At 39.9% G+C, this 22,492-nt stretch overlaps 1 long non-coding RNA gene across 10 annotated transcripts in view; it reads right to left on the reverse strand.

The window, feature by feature from the left end:
- LOC143664480 (uncharacterized) overlaps nt 1-22,492 on the reverse strand; it is a 224,880-nt gene that overhangs the window by 52,148 nt on the left and 150,240 nt on the right. For 8 of the 10 annotated variants that reach the window (XR_013166581.1, XR_013166528.1, XR_013166585.1 and 5 more), the window contains one exon: nt 3,312-3,517. This is a non-coding gene — a long non-coding RNA (uncharacterized LOC143664480). Of the gene's footprint in view, nt 1-84; nt 3,518-22,492 lie in introns of all 10 variants that reach the window. The other 2 variants (XR_013166572.1, XR_013166479.1) reach the window with 2 other exon arrangements.

A 22,492-nucleotide genomic window follows, 5' to 3' on the forward strand; every position in this document is an offset into this window, starting at 1 on the left:
CTTTCTTTTATAATAATGTTTTATTGTGAAATATTCCATATATATATATAAATGTACAAACATAGTGAGCATCTGGCTACCTACCTTGCAAATATAATAAATGCTGAACTTTTGCCATATTTGCCTCAATCCTTTTTTTTTTTTCATTCTTAAAGAAAGAAAGAAATGCTTGCTAATATAATTGAAGACCATTTTGTACCTCTCCCTACTCCATTCTTCTGACTCCCTTCCTCAAGGTAATGCCCTCTCTCAAGTCCCCTTGTCCTTCCTGTGCTGGTCATTTGCCTGTTTGTTCTAAGATCCTTAATAATAGATTAAACAGATTTGCTGTCCTTACCCTGTTCTCTTCTGCTAGGAAGGAGTCTACAAATGACATTTTCCAGGCTTCCTTGCCAGATAGCTTCAGTCTGGGTTTGCTCAGTTGGTCCCACTATTAGGGAATTGGAGGTGAGAAAGAAAGAGAAGGCAGGTATTTCTCCCTTACCTCTTTCAACCTTGAGTGGCATCTCCAACAGAGATCACATTTCCTCTGTGGACCTGGATCTTGCCAGATGCTTCTTCCTTGATTCTAACTCTAAACTGATAACGTATATTTTGGATTTAGGAACAGCACTTCCTCCATATGTCCCTCCAGACCGAGGAGTGGTAGTTAGTTCCTGCTGCTGCCCGATCTGAGTTGCCTCTCTTTCTCCTGCTTGGCATCCCAGCTCTTCCAACACCTATGTTTGTGTTAATTATCCAATATTTAAGACTTAGGGTCAAGCAAGATAGTGGCATATGATGATCCAGGGTTCCTTTACCTCACAGACTCTTTTTTCTAAATATTTTTATGGACAAATCTTACACACAGTCCATACATGGTGTACAATCAATGGCTTACAATATCATCACATAGCTGTATATTCACCACCATGATCATGTTTAGAATATTTGTATCACTCCAGAAAAAGAAATAAAATGATAAAAGAAAAAGCTCATACATACCGTACCCCTTACCCTTCCCGCTCATTGACCACTATCATTTCCATCTACCCAATTTATTTTATCCTTTGTCCCCCTTATTACATTTTAATCTGTATATTTTTATCCATATGCCCATACTATAGATAAAAGGAGCATCAGATACAAGGTTTTCACAATCACATGGTCACATTGTAAAAGTTATCTCATTACACAATCGTCTTTAAGAATCAAGGGCTACTGGAACACAGCTCAGCAGTTTCAGGTACTTCCCTCTAGCCACTCAATACACCATAAACTAAAAAGAAATAATTATATAGTGAATAAGAATAACCTCCAGGATAATGTCTCGACTCTGTTTGAAATCTCTCAGCCACTGAAACTTTATTTTGTCTCATTTTTCTCTTTCTCCTTTTGCTCAAGAGGGCTTTCTCAACCCCATGGTACTGGGTCCTGGATAATTCCAAGAGTTCTGTTCCACATTGCCAGGCAGATTTACACTCCTGGGAGTCATGTCCCTTGTATATGTGTGTATGTGTATGGGGGAGGGGGGGCATTGAGTTAACTTGGCTGAGTTGGCATAGAGAGAGAGGCCACATCTGAACAACAAAAGATGTTCTCTAGGGGTGACTCTTAGGCATTAACTATAAGTAGGCTGAGCCTATCCTTTGCAGGAATCAGTTTCATAGGGGTGAACCCCAAGATTGAGAGCTTAGCCTAAAGATTTGGTTGTTTCCACTGCTTGCGAGAATATCAGATTTTCTCCAAATGGGGAAGTTGAATATTTTCTCCAAATGGGGAAGTTAAATATTTTCTTCTTTCTCCCCAGTCCCCCAAGAGGACTTTGCAAATACTCCTTTACTCACTGCCCAGATTACTCTGCAATATATTAAGGTATCAAACTAACCTATACAAAGCAGCAAGATCTCATGCCTATTCAAGATTCCATGTACTTATGGTGTATATACAAGTTAAATTAGGTAATGTACTACCCAAAATACAAATTTTGTACCAACTAAACATCTGTCCCTTTAGTCTCACACAGAAGTTGAAGTTTTAAAATATGGACAATAACATCCTATACCCATATTCTGATCTATGCCAGCCCTATGTAGATCAACTTCATTCATAACTCTACTCGAAGTCTGATCCGTTTTCAATTTTTAAACAGTCCCTATATGGTATACTGCTGATTTCCATAGCTTCAGAGCTCCAACTGTGAGTCTCAGATTTTACATAAATATCCAAAGTTTCTGGGAATGATCAGGTTATATACTTAACAGCTCAGTATCTCAGAATTTAGAAGTAACAGTTACAACTCCTAAATATATGTGACTGCTATTAAGAACTTACATTCTAGGACCCTTTACAATAGGCCCCAACCTGATAACCCATGCTCTTGATTTCAGTTCACCAGGGTTTTATATTAATATTAGTCCAAATGAGTGAAGCATGATAATATTTGTTTTTTCATTAGTCCAAATGAGTGAAGCATGATAATATCTTTTTTTTTATTTCTGACATTTCACTCAACATACAGTCCTTAAAGATCATTCACCTAGTGGCATGCCTCACAACTTTATTCCTTCTTGCAGCCACTCAGTAGTCCATTGTATGTATACACCACAGTGCCCATTCCACACCTCAGTCATTGTACCCTTAGGCCACCTCTATCCATTGTGAATCAAGAACACTGCTGTCATAAACACCACTCTCACAGAATCTTTGAACAACTAGAAAAAACTGGCAGAGCCATTTTTCTCAGAGGTCTGGAAAACAGTTAAAGCATTGCAGTAACAGGGTGAGCTCTAAAACAAGAAAGTATAAAAACAGAAGAATTTCCTGGTATCCTTGCTGATCTCTTTCTCATCTCCTCCCTAGCATAGTGTGGAGCTGGCATGGATTCACATTTTGGGTTTCTCGCCCTGTTCCAGAGGGAGCAGAGTAACCTCTCTCTGCAAACTGGGGCACCTGCATGTTAATTCCAGTCTACCAGGTGTCAGCCTGAAGGTCTTAACCAGGACCCTCTGAGGCAGGCTAGAAGAGGACATCCAGGAACCAGGGGCTTCCATGAATCTAGGCACAGGCTGACTGAAGAGTTAAATCAGCTCTTGGACTGCAGTAGAAACCAGGGAACTATAGGAAGTGGCTTAACCACGTAGCACCAAACATAAGATATTAGAAACTTTTGTCCAGCTTCTCAGAAACAGCTGAAACAAACAAAAGAAAGAAGAGAGGAGGGGTAGAGCAAGAGGGGGATTTGGAATTTTCCACACCTAGCATAGCAACAGGGCAGCATATAAAAGCCCAAGCTCAGCTTAAATAGGGGTGTGTCTCTCCCATGAGCATACCTATGTTAATTTCTTGAATGTGTGCTTTCTCCTCAATAAATTTCACTGCTTGCTTCTGCCCACTTTCTCATCCTTGAATTCTTTCCTGCGATGGGATGCCGAACATGGTGATCGGCCCTGGTGCCAGCAGAGCTGCTGTAACAACTTATCTTTGGCTCATCCTCCTAGAACTTTCTCTGCAGGCATAATCAGCTGGGACAGATTTCCTAAAATCAGATAAAATAGACTTTAAGGGAACAACCGTTACAAGGAACAAAGAAGGACATTATATACTGATAAGGGGGTCAACAAGAAGAAACAACAGCCACAAATATATATGCATGTAATGGTAGAGCCTGAAAATACATGAAGCAAATATTGACAGATCTGAAAGGAGAAACAGATGGTTGTACGTGGACAGTCGTTTTAGTTTGTTAATGCTGCCCGAAATGCAATATACCAGAAATGGGTTGGCTTTTATAAATGGAATTTATTAAATTACAAATTTACAATTCTAAGGTCATAAAAGATGTCCAAACTGGGTGGGCCACAGTGGTCAGCAGACAGAGTTCTTTCTCTCCTGCCATGCGAGAGACCCGGGTTCGATTTCCAGTGCCTGCTCATGCAAAAAAAAAAACGTCCAAACTAAAGTACCCAGAGAAAGATACCTTGACTCAGGAAAGGCCTATAGCATATGGAACACCTCTGTTAGTTGGGAAGGCATGCAGCTGGTTTCTGCTGGTGATTTCAAATAACTTCTTTGGGGGTGTTTTTTTTTCTGCATCTCCAAAGGTCTCTATGATGATCAGGTTCATGTGTCAACTTGGCCAGGTAATGGTGCCCAGCTGTCTGGTCAGGCAAGTACTGGCCCGTCTGTTGCTATGAGGACATTTCATGTACCTAAATCATGACCATGGTTTGGCTGCATCCACAGCTGATTGCATTTGCAATCAGCTAAGGGGAGTATCTTCTGCAATGAGTGATGCTTAATATAATCACTGAAGGCTTTTAAGGAGAACACGTAAGAGACAATCACACTTTCTGCATCAGCCAGCCAGTCTCTCCTGAGAGTTCGTTGAGGACCTTCTTTGGAGCTATCAGCTTGTAGCCTTCTATACAGATCTTGGACTCTTACAACCCTATGGTTGCGTGAGACACTTACATAAGTTTTATATTTACAGATATCTCCTGCTGATTCTGTTTCTCTAGAGAACCCTAGCTAATACAGTTTCTGTTTGTGTTAACTCTCCAAATCAAATATCTGTGTCTCAGTTGGCCATCTCAGCTCCTGACATACTGGTGTCTCCCAGGGCTTCCGCATTTCCAAACAAACATTTGTGTCTGCATCTACATCTGAAGCTTCTCCAAAATGTTTCCCCTTTTAAAGGACTTCAGTAAACTAATCAAGACTCACCTCAAATGGGTGGAGTCATATCTCCATCTAATCAAAGGGCCACATCCACGATTGGGTCACTCTATCTCTATGCAGACAATCTAATAAAAGATTCCACCCTAAACAGAGGACTGGTCCTACAATATTAGATCAGGATTGAAAGTAAATGGCTTTTCTGGGGTATATAAGAGTTTCAAACTAGCACAATAGTTGATGTCAGTATGTTATTTTCAGTAGTTGCTAAAACATATAAAAAGATCAGTAAGCTAATAGAAGACTTGAGCAATATTATAAATAAATATATGTAGCAGACCTATATAGAATACTCTACCAAATAGTAGCAAAATACAAATTTTTCTCCAGTGCACATGAAACTTTCTTCAGGACAGACCCTATGTTAAGTCACAAAACAAGTCTCAATAAATACAAAAATACTGAAATCATATAATGTATCTTCTCTGACCACAATGGATGAAACTAGACATCAATAACAGAGGGAGAACTAAAAAACTCAAAAATAAGTGGAAATTAAACAACACACTCTTATACAACTGTATTAACTAGGGTTCTCTAGAGAAACAGAATCAACAGGGAATACTCACAAATATAAAATTCATAAAAGTGCCTCACGTGACTGTGGGAACACAGAGTCCAAAATCTGCAGGGCAGGCTATGAAGCTGACAATTCCGATGGAGGGTCTGGATGAACTCCACAGGAGAGGATTGCTGGCTGAAGCAGGAAGAGAGCCTGTCTCTTCTGAATCCTCCTTAATGGCTTCCAGTGATTAGATTGAGCATCACTCATTGCAGAAGACACTCCCCTTGGCTGATTACAAATGGAATCAGCTGTGGATGCAGCTCAGGAGATCATGATCCAATTCTATGAAATGCCCTCATTGCAACAGACAGGCCAGCACTTGCCTAACCAGACAAACAGGTACCACGACTTGGCCAAGTTGACACATGAAGCTGACCATGACAGTCCACCCTTTGTCAACTTGGCAGCTATGTATGTATCACCTTAAACCATACCTAATTTCTAAATAAAAAACATTAAAACCCTTTTTTTCTTTCACCTAACAATACTCAACTGTCCTGCATATAACTGGAAACACAGTAACTCTCTCCAGAATAGGGTGCAAGTCCTTGGGTAATATTCATTCTTAAACTTGATATCTTAAAACTTAAATGGTATAACAGGAACAAAACAGCATCACAGTCCTTGTTTCTGTAACTGATCATGTGGTTATAGATCATATTATCGCTACCTTCTTCCACTACCCATTCAATGTTCCCTTTACTCTCAGCAAGCACTTCAGCTGGCTGTGGTTCTTTGCCTGGTGGAGTGACCCAAACCTTCATTCCTGAAGTTTTGGACCCATTGGTAGTCCTGCCTGGATTGGGTTGTTGCAGTTTTCCATTGATTTAAAGCACAGGGCATGGTAGTACTAAAAGCTGCCCTAGGGGATTTCTGATATTCCAGGAAAATTCTTCTTTACCTCCATGGTTAGTTGCAGTCCTATTTCCACCTGATAGGGTCAATCACTCCATTTTACGGTAATATAATCCCCCTCTTGGCTTGTTGATCCAGGGGCATGAGTAGCCCAAAATGACCAAGTGGCAGTCTTAGATTCCAGTTTCAATGGAATCATTGTTGTTTCTCCTGGTGGAGGCACTCCCCTTTTGGAACTAAAACCTGTAGATCAGGAGAGCTCAGGGTGGCAGGGACAGGAAGCAAAAATTTTCCAAGTGGATCACTAAGGGTAATAGTGAATGGTGCCACTCCCTTTTCTACCCCTTGGTTCCTGGACCCATGGATCCTGGCTATGGGAGAAATAGCAACATACAGCAGATGCTGACTCAGAGCATATACAGCTTCCTGGAGAACATTACCTCAGCCTTTCAAGTTTTTGCCACCTAGTTAGCACCATAATTGAGTTTTCAAAAAACTCCATTCCACCGTTCTATCAATCCAGCTGCTTCTGGTTGATGGGGAACATGGTAAGACCAGAGAATTCCATGAGTATGTGCCCATTCCAACACTTCATTTGATGTGAAGTGTGTTCCTTGATCCGAAGCAATGCTATGTGGAATATCATGATGGATAAAGCATTCTGTAAGTCCATGGATGGTAGTTTTGGCAGAAGCATTGTGTGCAGGGAAAGCAAGCCCATATCCAGAGTACGTGTCTCCAGTTAGAAAAAATCACTGCCCCTTCCATGAAGGGAGTGGTCCAATGTAATCAACCTGCCACCATGTAGCTGGCTGGTCACCTCAGGGAAGGGTGCCATATTGGGGGCTGAGAGTAGGTCTCTGCTGCTGGCAGATTGGGCACTCGGCAGTGGCTGTAACCAAGTCAGCCTTGGTGAGTGGAAGCCCCTATTGCTGAGCCCATGCATAACCTCCATCCCTACCACCATGACCACTTTGTTCACGAGCCCATTGGGCAATGACAGGAGTTGCTGGGGAAAGAGGCTGACTGGTATACATGGAATGGGTTATCTTATCCGCTTGATTATTAAAACCTTCCTCTGCTGAAGTCACCCTCTGGTGTGCATTCACATGGGACACAAATATGTTCATGTTTTAAGCCCACTCAGAAAGGTCTATCCACATACTTCTTCCCCAGACCTCTTTGTCCCCAATTTTCCAATCATGGTCTTTCCAAGTCCTTGACCATCCAGCCACCAAACCATTAGCAACAGCCCATGAGTCAGTACACCAACGCACCTCTGGCCAGTTTTCCTTCCAAGCAAAATGAACAACCAGTGCACTGCTCGAAGTTCTGCCCATTGGGAGGATTTCCCCTCATCACTGTCCTTCAAGGACACCCCAGAAAGGGGTTGGAGTGCTACAGCTGTCCACTTTCGGGTGGTACCTGCATACTGTGCTGAACCATCTGTCAAAAAGGTCCGAGTAGTCTCTTCCTCAGTCAATTCACTGTAAGGAACTCCCCAAAGAGGCCATAGCTCTGGTCTGGGATAGAGAAGGTAATGTGGCAGGAGTGGAGACCATGGGCATTTGCGCCACTTCTTCATGGAACTTACTTGTGCCTTCAGGACCTGTTCTGCCCCTATTTCGTATATACCATTTCCATTTTACAATAGAGTGCTGCTACACACGCCCAACTTTATGGCTTGGTGGATCAGACAACACCCAGCTTATGATAGGTAACTCAGGTCTCATGGTAACATGGTGGCCCATAGTTAAGCGCACAGTCTCTACTAAGGCCCAGTAGTAGGCCAAAAGCTGTTTCTCAAAAGGAGAGTAGTTATCTGCAGTAAATGGTAAGGCTTTGCTCCAAAATCCTAAGGGCCTGTGTTGTGATTCTCCTATAGGGGCCTGCCAAAGGCTCCAGACAGCATCCCTATTTGCCACTGACACTTCCAGCACCATTGGATCTGCTGGATCATACGGCCCAAATGGGAGAGCAGCTTGTACAGCAGCCTGGACCTGTCGCAGAGCCTCCTCCTGTTCAGGTCCCCACTCAAAATTACCAGATTTTCTGGTCACTTGATAAATGGGCTGGAGTAGCACACCCAGATGAGGACTATGTTGTCACCAAAATCCAAAGAGACCTACTAGGCGTTTTGCCTCTTTTTTGGTCAAAAGAGGGGCCAGATGCAGCAACTTATCCTTCACCTTAGAAAGTATATCTCAACATGCCCTATACCACTGGACACCTAGAAATTTTACTGAGGTGGAAGGCCCCTGTGTTTTTGTTGGATTTATCTCCCATCCTCTGACATGCAAATGCCTTACCAATAAGTCTACAGTAGTTGCTACTTCTTGCTCACTAAATCCAATTAACATAATATCGTCAATATAATGGACCAGTGTGATGTCTTGTGGGAGGGAAAAATGATCAAGGTCCCTGCGGACAAGATTATGAAATAATGCTGGAGAGTTGATATACCCCTGAGGTAGGACAGTGAAAGCAAATTGTTGACCTTACCAGCTGAAAGCAAACTGTTTCTGATGGTCCTTACAAATAGCTATTGAGAAAAAAGCATTTGCCAGATCAGTAGCTGCATACCAGGTACCAGGGGATGTATTGATTTGCTCAAGTAATGATATCACATCTGGAACAGCAGCTGCAATTGGAGTTACCACCTGGTTGAGCTTAAGATAATCCACTGTCATCCTCCAAGACCCATCTGTTTTCTGCACAGGCCAAATAGGACAGTTGAGTGGGGATGTGGTGGGAATCACCACCCCAGCATCCTTCAAGTCCTTAAGAGTGGCAGTAATCTCTGCAATCCCTCCAGGAATCCAGTATTACTTCTGATTTACTATTTTGCTAGGTAGGGGCAGTTCTAGTGGCTTCCACTTGGCCTTTCCCACCATAATAGCCCTCACTGCATGAGTTAGAGAGCCAATGTGGGGATTCTGTCAGTTGCTCAGCATGTCTATACCAAGTATACATTCTGGAACTGGGGAAATAACTACAGAATGGGTCTGAGGGCCCACTGGACCCACTGTGAGACGGACCTGAGCTAAAAACTCCATTGATCACTTGACCTCCATAAGCCCTCACTCTGACTGGTGGACTAGAGTGACATTTTGGGCCCCCTGGAATTAATATCACTTCTGAACCAGTGTCTAATAATCCCCAAAATATCTGATCAGTTCTTTTTCCCCCGTGCACAGTTACTGTGGTAAAAGGCCGTCGGTCTCCTTGGGGAAGGCTTGGAGGAAGATTAACAGTATAAATCTGTGGCAGTTGTAACAGGGTTCTCCCCCAAAGGTACCTGGCCTTCCCTTCATTCAAGGGGCTCTGGGTCTGTAAACCGTCTCAAGTCTGGGAATTGATTAAGCGGTCATGAATCTGTGTTTTTGTAATTCAGGTTAGACTTCTGTTCACTTGACCTAGAACTCTTTTGTTTATACAGCTTGAACAAAATTTAGTAGACTACCCGTCTATTATATTTCTAGGTACCCCATGATTTACTAGCCAATGCCACAAATCTCTGCGAGTCATATAATTTTGATGCCTGCTTTGAGTTTGCTGTCCATTATAATAGCCACATCTACCCTGTCTTTGGTGATTAAGTGCTGCCACCTGGCTTCTGTCAACTCGGGAGCCTGTCATCCCAATTGTGTTTAAGGATTCCAGCTCAGTTCCCACAATAATATCTGACCTACAGAGAAGTGCAACTACAGAGCTCTTCAGGGATGATGGCACTAGTCTCACAAATTTATTTCTCACTGTTCTGGTAAAAGGTGCATCCTCTGGACATTGCTGGGGTGTAAGAGCAGGCTTTGCAAGATAAATCCACTCTAACATTCCAATCTCTCTAAGCCTCGGGATCCCCTCATCTACATTATACCAGGGCAGTTCTGGTATTTCAACCTCAGGTAATGTCAGCCACCTTTTGATCCATGTTTCAACCAACTGTTGAACTGTTAATGACTTTTCTAACCCCTCGAGCTATAACATTGAATGCAGAATCTCTGCTTAGTAGGCCCATATCAATAAATTCTGCCTGATCCAGCCTTATATTCTTCCCACCATTATCCCACACCCTTAAAATCCATGGCCACACATATTCCCCTGATTTCTGTCTATATAAATTGGAAAACTCACACAGTTCTTTTGGAGTATAGCATACCTCCTCATGTGTAATACTTTGCACATCACTTGTAGGGGCCTCTTGGGACTTTAGTCTAGTTATAGGTCTGGAAGGAATGAGGGGTGGTGGGGGTGTGTCATGAAAAGAATTAGAAATATCTTCCAAGCCATTTGCTTCAGGGTCTTCATTTGCAGTTTTATCTGGTGAAACAGGATTAATCACTCTAGGGCTAATCCCTTCAGGAGGAGGTTGGATGGCATACACTACCTATACTGATGCAAGAAGATATAGATAATTTCAACAGACACATAATAAGTAAAGATATTGAATCAGTCATTGAATCCTCCCAACAACAAAAAGCTCAGGACAAGATAACTTCTCTGGTGAATTTATGTAGCATTTCAAGAATTAATACAAATCCAGCCAAACTCTTCCCAAAAATTTGAAGAGGAATGAAACCTTCCTTACTCATTTCTGAGGTCAGCATCATACTAATACCAAAGCCAGATAAAAATAACACAAGGACAGAAAATTACAGACCAATATCCCCCATGAATATAGACGCAAAAATTGTCAAGAAAATACTAGCAAACTGAATCCAAGCACACATTAAAAGAATTAAACACCAAGATTGTGCCAGTTTGAAAGGATTCATGTACCCTTAAAAAGCCATATTTTAATTCTAATCAATCTTGTAGAAGCAACCATTTCCTTTAATCCCTATTCAATAGGGATTTTAATTCATATTCAACCTACATTCAATAATGTAGGTTGGAAACTTGATTAGGTTATCTCCACAGAGGTGTGACTTGCTCAATTGTGGGTATTAACCTTTCATTAGAGGGAGATGTGACTCTACCCATTCCAGGTGGGTCTTGATTACTTTACTGGAATCCTTTAAAAGGGGAAGCGTTTTGGAAAAGGGATGAGATTCTGAGAGAGCAGAGAATGATGACAGAAAGATGAGAGCCAGGAAGCAGAGAGCCCACGCCAGCAGAGACATTGGGAGACGAAGAAGGAATATGTCCCTGGGGGAGCTTCATGAAATAAGAAGCCTGGAGAGAAAGCTAGCAGACCTTGCCAAGTTCACCATATGCCTTTACAGTTGAGAAAGAAACCCTGAACTTCATCAGCCTTTTTTGAGTGAAGGTAACCTCTTGTTGGTGCCTTGATTTGGACATTTTTATAGACTTGCTTTAATTAGGACATTTTCTCGGCCTTAGAACTGTAAACTAGCAACTTATTAAATTCCCCTTTTTAAAAGCCGTTCCATTTCGGGTATATTGCATTCTGGAAGCTAGCAATCGAGAACAATGACCAAGTAGGATTTATCACAGGAATGCAAGGGTGGTACAAAATAACAATCAATTAATGTAATGCACCACATTAATAGATTGAAGTGAGAAAAAAACTACATAAACATCTCAAGTGATGCAGAAAAGTTATTTGACAAAAGCAACACCATTTCTTGATTTTAAAAAATACAGAAAACTAGGAATAGAAGGAAACATCCTTAACATGATCAAGGACACGTATGAAAAATCCACACCTAACACCGTACTCGATTGTGAAAGACTGAAATCTTACCCTCAAAGTTCTGGGACAAGGCATGGATGCCCACTGTCACAATGTTATTCAATATTGTTCTGAAAGCTCTAGCCAGAGAAATTAAGCAAGATATGAAAATGAAAGGACCAACAACCCATCTTTACAAAAACTTAGATGCACTGAGGTCGAAAGCACCCAGCACATACCTGCCCCACTAAGAAGATGCCCAAGAGGAAGGTCACTTTGGCCTAAGGGATGGAAGGAGGAGCCCAAGAGGAGGTCAGTGAGGCTGTCAGCTAAACCTGGTTCTGGGAAAGTGGAAACAAAACTAAAAATGGCAGTGGGAGAGGATAAATCTCCAGGCAAAAAAAAGTGCAACCAAAACAAAAAATGGGAGCAAAGGAAAACCAGCTAAAGAGACTAACCAAGAAAGTAAAGATTTACCTGCAAAACCAAAAATGGAAAAACTAAAAATGAAGAGAATCCACCCTTTGATACAGCAGGAGAGAAGAAGCCAAGTCTGATTGATCTCATATACCATGTCTTAACAGCGTTCCCTATTTCTCCATTCCTGTACAATCCAAAGGAATATTTTCTCAACTATTTTGTAAATGCAAGATTTTAGTTGCTGTAGAAGAAACATTTTAAAGAAGGAGATAGAAATCCTACCTCATCCCATTTTTAAAATGTAAATGCTTTTTTGTAAGAGTGGAAATAATATGCTGGTTCTTTGCTTTTTGGTACAACAAGAAAATAGTGAGGTATTGAGTTATAGGTGGCTTTAACTCTATTGGATGTCTACTTAACATCAGAGGGTGGGGACTGGTGGCAGTCATCATACCTTGTAATACAACACATACTAAATGATGAATTGGAATCACAGTCATGCATTTAATGTGCATTGAACATTTTAAATTACTTCTATTCCCATGTTATTTAGTGGAAGCTTTTCTTAAAACAATTCCCTGATCTTGGATTTCACTCTCAGAATTGTGTGTCCTCTGTAGCATACTTGGTCAGGGTCATCCACTTTTCCTAATAACTTTGTTATATGCTGTGAAAGATTGGAGGTGAGAATATGTAGTGTGTATGGTATTATTGTGAATTAGTGGGATTTACAAAATAGCAGCTTGCCAACACTTGAAGCTATTGGTATTTGGTATTTTTTTTTAAGGAAAACTTGCCTCCAAATTATAATACAGAAAGCCATTGACATAAATTAAAATTGTGTACAAATAGTTTATAACTTTTGTGGTGCCAGTCTTCAAAAGAACCCATAAAATTTCTATTATGAAACAACAACAAGAAAGAAATGAAACGCATCCAAATTGGAAAGGAAAAATGGAAACTTTCTCTATTTGCAGATGACAAGATCCTATATACAGAAAATCCTGAAAAATCCACCGCAAAGCTAATAGGGGTGATAAATGAATTCAGCAAAGTGGCAATGTATAAGAAAAATGTTGCTATACACTAGTAATTAGGAATGAACAATCTGACGAGGAAATCAAGATAAAAATGCCATTCACAATAGTTACTAAAAGAATCAAATATCTAGAAATAAATTTAACTTGATATATAAAGTACTTATACATGCAAAACAAAAAAAAATTGCTGAAAGAAATAGAAGAAAACGTAAATAAAATGAAATTTCTTCCATGCTCATGGATTGGAAGACTAAATATTGTTACTATGTCAATTCTGTGATTTACAAATTCAATGCAATCAAGTTGAAATACCAACAGTGATCTTTGCAGAAGTGGAAAAGCCAATCATCAAATACATATGGGAGGGTAAGGGAATCTGAATACCCAAAATTATTTTGAAAAAGAAGAAAAAAGTTTGAGGATTCACATTTCTTAATTTCAAAACTTAATACAAAGCTATAGTAATCAAAATGGCATGATACTGGCACTAGGACAGACATATAAATCAATGAAATTGAATTGGGATTTTAGAAAAATATCCTCACATATGGCCAACTAATTTTTTACAATGGTGCCAAGTCCATCCAATGGGGCAGAACACTTCCTTCAACAAATGGTGTTTGAGAAACTGGATATCAATATGCAAAAGAATGAAGTGTGACCCCTACCTCACACCATACACAAAAATTAACACTGAAAGGAAAAAAGACCTAAATCTAAGATCTAAAGCAATAAAGCTCCTGCAAGAAACACAGAAAGATTTTCAGGGTGTTATGTTAGGCAATGCTTACTTAGACTTTACAACAAAGTATGAGTAAGGAATGGAAAAATTAGATAAATGGGACTTCAACCAATTAAATTTTTGTGCATCAAAGGACTTTATTAAAAATGTAAAAATGACAACCTACAGAATGGGGTAAAATATTTGGAAGCCATATATCTGAAAAGGGTTTAATATCCAGATATAGGAAATTTTTCAACCAAACAACAAAAGTCAAACAACACAATTAAGAAATGAGCAAAAGACTTGAATAGACATTTCTCCAATAAAGATATTCATTTGGCCAGTAAGCACATGAAAAGATGCTCAACATCAGGGAAATGCAAATAAAACTACAATGAGATATCATTTCACACCCACTGGAATGGCTACTATTAAAAAAATTGAAAATAACAAGTGTTGGAGAGGATGTGGAAGCAATAGGAAACTTTACATATTGTTGGTGGGAATATAATTGGTGCAGCCACTGTAGGCAACAGTTTGACGGTTCCTCAGAAATTGAGGTATGACCCAGCATTCCCACTTCTGGGTATATACCAAAAGGAACTGAAATATCAAACAGATATTTGCAATCAATGTTCATGGAGGCATTCATCACAATTGCCATAAGGTGGAAGCAACCCAAGTGTCCATCAAGAGATGAAAAGAAAAACAAAAGGTGGTATATCCATAAAATGGAACATTATTCAGCCATAAAAAGAAATGGAATTCTGGTGCATATGACTACATGGATTAACCTTGAAGACATCATGCTGAGTAAAGTCAGACACAAAAGGAAAAATATTGTATAATCTCACTGATATGAAATAATTAGACTATGCAAATTTATAAAGTCATAAGCTAGAATACAAGTTACCAGGGGCTGGATGGGGTTGGGAAATAGAAAGCTAATGCTTAATTGTTGTGGAGTTTCTATTTGGAGTGATGAAAAAGTTTTGGTAATGGATGGTGGTGAAGCTAAATCCAACATTGTGAATGTACTTAACATTGAATTCTACAATTGAAAGTGGATAAAAAGAGACTTGTTGGTTTTTTACATATGTTACCATAATAAAAAATATTCAAAAACAATAGATTGGGGGTACAAGGGTAGTACAGTGGTAGAATTCTCACCTGCCATGTGGGTGACCTGGGTTCAAGTCCCAGTCCATGCACTTCCCCCCAAATAAATAAACAAGCAAAAAAAAATACAAAAAAAATTAAACAAATGGTGCTGCAATAATGGAATACTCACATTGAAAAATAATGAATGTGACCCTGCCATACAGCATACAAAAAAAACAGAAAAAAACCCCCACAGATTAAGCCCTCATGTAAACCAAGGGCTATAGTTAATAGTATAATTATAATGATATTATTTCATCAAGTGTAACAAGGTATCACACTAATAAAAAATATATCCAATGTTCAAAAATCTTAGAGTGGTTTCTGTTCTACCAGCTGGACCCTGACTCATTTAAGTCCTGTCCACATTTTATATATTTACTATTTCTGTACATATCAATACATAATCTAGGCAATTATTTTGGGCATTTAAAAATTATATAAACTCTATGCAAATGATACACTGGAAGCAATTTTAAACCAGGGACCAGTGGCGTTTCTTTAGTGAGCATTTTCAGAAAACTATCTGTCTTGTATGATTGTGATTATGATTCCCTTGATAAAAAGCTAGGTTATAAGATAAAATGGTTTAGGTTCCTGTAAATTAATTTTATGGCTACTTTGTTTCATTTGAATTTAACCAAAGAGAGGTAAATAAAAAATATTACAGGAAGATATGTTGTATTAAGAAAAAAAGCACCTTGCTAGTTATACTTGATTTTATTTTCGACACGTACATCTAGAGTAATCAAAACCTTGCAGATCTCAGAGTCTTCAATCTCCACAAATCTAAAAAATACAATAAGTTCATCCTAAAATTTGTTTGATATTTATGGATAGGTGGGAATGAAGCTATAGCAGTCATCAATGAAACCCAGTATAAAGGCTTTGTTACAATAACTCCGCTCTGGGTACAGGGAGAACTTGTCTTAACTCATGGAGTGGGAGGAAGGAGAGGAAGGGGGATGCAGCAGGTGTGGGGAAGTGGCACAGTTAATCATGGAAAAGGAAGGGGACATTATCATGTGAAATAGGGAGGCAGAGGGTGGCTCCTCATGTCCCAGGCATTCTCTCTACTCATTTTCCTGCGATTGAACTAGAAAAATGGGTATCAACTAACCTAGATAACTTGGAATCCCTGTTGCAATTTGGTAAGTCCCAGGAAGCCTACGACTACTAGACTCACTCCACTGGTCTTTAAGTGAGATCGGGCAAATAGCAGCCACACGATGTGAAACTACAGTTCGTACCCTGAGGGATCTGGTTCTCTCAGCCAGACCCCATAATGGGCAGCTGCCCAGGTCTCATCAACCATTTACAAACTTTACAACAACTCTGCATTTTACATGACTAGGTATTTGAACCTTACTTATTGCATTATTGTGGGATTTTATTTATATTACAGTTAAAAGGGGTACAAGTTAGAGAGTAGTTATTGTAGAAATTAATTTGAATAAAATTGGGACGGCCCCTCAGTAGTGAACACTGTTGGACACAAGTATTTTTAGCTTTAATGGTGGGTGTCATGATAATAAAAATGTAAACACTGAACATTAAAATATGCAACGTAAAAGGGAGTCAAGAAATGGAAAAAAACGGCCATGGCAGAAAAAGGATAAGTAATTTTCTTATCATTGATAGAGCTTATTTAAATCAGTAAGAAATATCTTAACTTTTAGGAAAAGTTAGTACATGAAAATTGGCCAATATACAATATGAAAATTTGTTCATAGTAGTATCTAGAAATGAATATCAAAGCAAGTGCTTCTGATTATCAAATCAACAAAACTTAAAAATGAAAGGAAAATTTATCTAGAAAGAAATAAATGTTATCTAGTTTTTCCATGTTATGTGTAATGGGTGAATTTTATTTTGCTATTCTTTAATATAGTTTTCAAGTTTCCCACAATAGGAAATTCATTTTTACAATCATAGAAATAATAAAGCATTAAAAAAAACAAATAAGAATTTAAGTAAATTCCTTATTTCATACACCTACTAGAAAACCAAATCAAAGAAAAACTCTTATTTAAAATTGTTTTCAATCAGGGCCTTTCAACTTCCAGATACATAATGCATTGAAATGTAGTTACATTTTATTTTAAATTCTACCTAGTTCTTTTGTCTTTATTTGTCATCAGTAGGGTAAATATTTTCCCAGCAATTCCACTGAAGTTTTTCACCCTTTAACTTTCTAGCAATGCCTGTCAGCCTTTTGTTGATTCAAAAAGGTCAGCGCCTGGGTGTTAAGAAGAGCTGGCAGGGGCCAAGGAGATGCTGACCATTGTGATGTTTCGGTTCATGTGTCAACTTGTTCAGGTTATGGTGTCCAGTTTTTGGATCAAGCAAGCACTGGCTTGATTGTTACTGTGAGAGTATTTCATGGGTTTGAGCCATTAGTCAGTTGAGTACATCGAGGGCAGATTATATCTATAACTGAGAAAGGAGATTGTCTTCAGCAATAAAAGAAATCAGTTGAAGGTCTTAAAGGGAGAACTGATGACTTCAGCAGTCTGAAGGAAAAATTCATTGAAACCTTGACTTGACCTATAGAGTTCAAAACTTGCCAGTCCCTATGGTTGTGTGAGCCAATTTCTATAACAGATCACAAAATATTTACATGCACATATATCTTGTTGGTTCTGTTTCTCTGGAAAGCCCTAATATAATCAGTATTTCGAAAATTGGATAAAATAGGTGCTTTGGTGTTATCACTGTGCTCCTGCCCCAGGGCCTTTGCTCTTTCATTCTCCGTGCCTGGGATGCTTTACCCATGGGTAGCTGAGCGACTTTCTGCCTCATATTTGTCAGATCGATGCTCAGTTATTACCTTCTCAGTAAAACTTTCCCTCACCTCCCTTTTAAAATTAAATCATCAGACAGGCCACCGTGGATCAGTGGCAGAGTTCTCACCTGCCATGCTGGAGATCTGGGATCGACTCCTGGTGTCTGTCCATGCAAAAAAAAAACAAAAACAAACAAAAAATTAAATCATCTTTTCTTATATTCCTTCTATCCTTTTTCTGCTTTCTTTTCCTCCACAGCATTTAGTTATTTGGAGTCAGGCATTATATGTGGAGAACGTTGGGCTTTAATCCATTATTGATATTTTAGTTCTGTTCTGCTCTGGTCTCACAGTAAGCGGTAAAACAGGAATTGAGGAACTCCTCTTCAATTTTGCTTGTTCTGCTCCATACTAAAAATGGTACGCTTCCATTATTAGTGATTCTTTCCTTAGTGTGATAGGAACAGGGCTTGGGCACAGACCATAGTCCCAGGATCTGCTGTCTACCAGGACACAGCTCTCAGATGTCCATAGAAGCAATAAGCAAAGGAGAATGCCACAGTATTGCTCTCCTAGCCACCAAGAGATGTTAAGCGTTCAGATGAGGAGGCGGCAGAAAGAAAGTCTGTAGATTAGCCTCTCAGGAGTCCCCGAGCTATCCTGATTGGAAGTAATTATACTCCACTGTCGAAACCTTGGAGGAATCCTGGAAATTAAAGAAAGATGATGGCTCCCCCTCATTTATTTCACAAGCAGAATTGAAAACTCCTCCCCAGAACTGTAAAATTTTGATTATTCTAGTTTTCATTCCTACTTTAGTCTGACACATTATCATGCACTTAGTTGAATGGTGAACATTTGAGAGAATGTATTTATGGACCATTTTGAACATAACTTACTTGTGTATTAATTTGTTAACAAAGTAGGTAATTAGTATCTCTTGCCATCATGTGAATCATATTTAGATTCTGCTTTACTCAATAGCTTGTTTGTTCCTGTATGTATCCATTTTCTTGGTTCCTTGTAGTTTGTACTATCTCACCCAAAGCAGAGCATTTTCACCTGTTTTTTCAGTGTTGGCAGCTTCCCCAGCACCATGATTTGGCATTTTCACTCTCCATACTTTGATCTGGAAATTGTGTCTGGTACAATTTAGATCCCCAATTGAAACTTACTGGCCAAGTGGAAGAAACCAAAGCACTTGATACGCCTAAGGCAGTGTTATAGGTTCTTTATCTCTCAGGTCTTGGGACATTCACCTGTTCAGAGGCATGTCCACTAGAGGCTATAAACCAGCTTGCTAGGGTCCTTGGTCATCCTCTATCTCAAGGTAGATGTAGCAGGTAGAATTCTACGACAGTCACCGTTGTATGATCCTTCCCTGTGATTATAGGTGGAACATTGCAATATAATGAGACAGTATTCCTATGATTATATTATAGTGTGTGGCAAAAGGGATTTTGCAGTTGTAATTAAGGTCCCAAATCAGTTGACCTTAAAATAGTGAGATAATCACAGTGGTCTTGTTTAAATGAGACTTGAACTCTGGGCTTTAATGAGGTCTTTAAACCTGGGTCAACAGGCAGAGATGGAAGAAGTCAGAGATTTGAAACATGAAAAAGATTCAACCCATTGTTGAATTCTGACCTGCCAACTCTGAGCCGATAAATGGGTGTGGTCTAAAGTGACTAAATTTGTGATAATTTGTTAAGCAGCAGTACAGAACTCAGAGAGTTGCCTCAAATATTTCTATCCTTTAGCTTCCAGGTTTCCAGGCATTGCCAGGAAAAAAGGAATGTACCACTGTGCCAATTGCCTCTCCTCAGGTTAAGTCCTCTTTGCTGCATTGAATTCAAACACAAAATGGCACCAAAGTCAAAATGAGAGCCATTCAACAAATTTAGTGGTTTGCAATCTTTAAAATAGTCAAAGTCAAAGAAAGTCTAGGGAACTGTTTTAGATTGAGAAACACTAAAAAAATCCATGATAAATATATGCAATGTGTGATTTTAAACTGGATCCCCTGGCTATAAAGAACAATATTGGGACAGTTGGTAAAAATTTAATGAGCTCTGAGAGTCAATGATAATAGTTATTGTCATGGTTAGGGACAGGTGTCAACTTGGCCAAGTTGTGGTACCTGTTCATCTGATTGGGCAAGCGCTGGCCTGTCTGTTGCAATGAGGACATTTCATAGGATTAGGTCATGATCACGTCAGCTACATCCACAGCTGATTCCATTTATAATCAGCCAAAGGGGAGTGTCTTCTGCAATTAGTGATGCTAAATGCAATCATGGGAAGCCTTTTAAGGAGGACTCAGAGGAGACAGGTTCCATTCCTGCTTTGGCTGGTGAGCCTCTCCTGTGGAGTTCATCCAGGCCATCCATTGGAATCATCGGCTTCGCAGCCTGCCCTGTGGATTTTGGACTCTGCATTCCTACGGTCACGTGAGACACTTTCATAAATTTTATATTTGCAAGTGTTCCCTGTTGATTCTGTTTTCTCTAGAGAACCCTAACTAATACATTTTGGTAACGAGAGTGGGGTTCTTAAGGAACAGAATCTTAAAAATGGGTTTTTATGAATGGTTTTCTACTCTGACTGGGCTCAGAGACACTAAGGACTCTGATTCCCGTAATCAGAATGACACTCCCAATCCATGGACTGAGTTGGCAAAGGAGATAGTCAAAATATCATCATTCGATTCTCCTAATGCCTCGCTTGTATGAAGCCAGACTCTGGGGGATAATGTTTTTGACACCTTTACAGAGTTTTGTAGAAATAAGAGTTATAGAGATGTTGGTTGGTTGTTGTTAGATACACTGTCTACATTAAAGGGTGAAAGGGATGGGCTTAAGGCTTCAAACAAGAAGCTTAATTGCCGTCTGAAAGATGTAGAGGTTTCTATGAGTATCCTGAAGGAAAATTATATTTCCTGTAGCCGTAGACTTGAGATCTCTGAAAATCAGACTCAGAATCTTATTGTTAGAGCAGCAACTTTACAACGTAAACTGAAATCTCAGTCTTGCATGGTGTCTGCCGTTAAAGTGAGGGCATTGATTGGAAAGGGGTGGGACCCTGAAAAATGGGATGGTGACATACGGATTGATAATGATGTTGGGGGTGAGGTTGAAACCCTAGACCATGCTGAGCCTTCTTTAGATAACCCTGTAATAGTCTGCCCTGAGGACATAGACGCCCCACCTCCAGCCTGCCTTGAGGAATTGGCCACCCAACCTCCTCCTGAAGGGATTAGCCCTAGAGTTATTAATCCTGTTTCACCAGATGAAACTGCAAATGAAAGCCCTGAAGCAAACGGCTTGGAAGATATTTCTAATTCTTTTCATCACCCACCCCCACCACCCCTCATTTCTTCTAGACCTATAACTTGACTAAAGTCCCAACAGGCCCCTAAAGGTGAGGTACAAAGTATCACACATGAGGAGGTACGTTATACTCCAAAAGAACTGTGTGAGTTTTCCAATTTATATAGACAGAAATCAGGGGAATATGTGTGGCAATGGATTTTAAGAGTGTGGGATAATGGTGGGAGGAATATAAGGCTGGATCAGGCTGAATTTATTGATATGGGCCCACTAAGCAGAGATTCTGCATTCAATGTTATAGCTAGAGCAGTTAGAAAAGGTGTTAACAGCTTGTTTGGGTGGTTGGTTGAAACATGGATCAAAAGGTGGCCAACATTACCTGAGGTTGAAATGCCAGAACTGCCCTGGTATAATGTAGATGAGGGGATCCAGAGGCTTAGAGAGATTGGGATGTTAGAGTGGATTTATCATGCAAAGCCTGCTCTTACACCCCAGGAATGTCCAGAAGATGCACCTTTTACCAGAACAGTGAGAAATAAGTTTGTGAGGCTAACACCATCATCCCTCAAGAGCTCTGTGGTTGCACTTCTCTGTAGGTCAGATATTACTGTAGGAACTGCTGTCACTGAGCTGGAATCCTTAAACACAATGGGGATGACAGGATCCCGAGTTGGCAGAAGCCAGGTGGCAGCACTTAATCACCAAAGACAGGGTAGACGCGGGTATTATAATAGACAACAAACTCAAAGGAGGCATCAAAATTATATGACACGCAGAGATTTGTGGCATTGGCTAGTAAATCATGGGGTGCCTAGAAATACAATAGAAGGGCAGTCTACTAAATTCTTGTTGGAGCTATATAAACAAAAGAGTTCTAGGTCAAGGGAACAGAAGTCTAACCTGAATTACAAAAAAACAGAGTCACGGCCCCTTAATCAATTTCCAGACTTGAAACAGTTTACAGACCCTGAGCCCCTTGAATGAAGGGGAGGCCAGGTCCGTATCGGGGAGAAACCTGTTACACTGCCACAAATTTATACTGTTAACCTTCCTCTAAGTCTTCCCCAAGGAGACCGACGGCCTTTTACCAGGGTAACTGTGCATTGGGGAAAAGGAAATGATCAGATATTTCGGGGATTATTAGACACTGGTTCAGAAGTGACATTAATTCCAGGGGACCCAAAACGTCACTCTGGACCACCAGTCAGAGTGGGGGCTTATGGAGGCCAGGTGATCAATGGAGTTTTAGCTCAGGTCCATCTC

Source organism: Tamandua tetradactyla, chromosome 1 (genome assembly GCF_023851605.1).
Source record: "Tamandua tetradactyla isolate mTamTet1 chromosome 1, mTamTet1.pri, whole genome shotgun sequence".
Taxonomy (NCBI): Eukaryota; Metazoa; Chordata; class Mammalia; order Pilosa; family Myrmecophagidae; genus Tamandua; species Tamandua tetradactyla.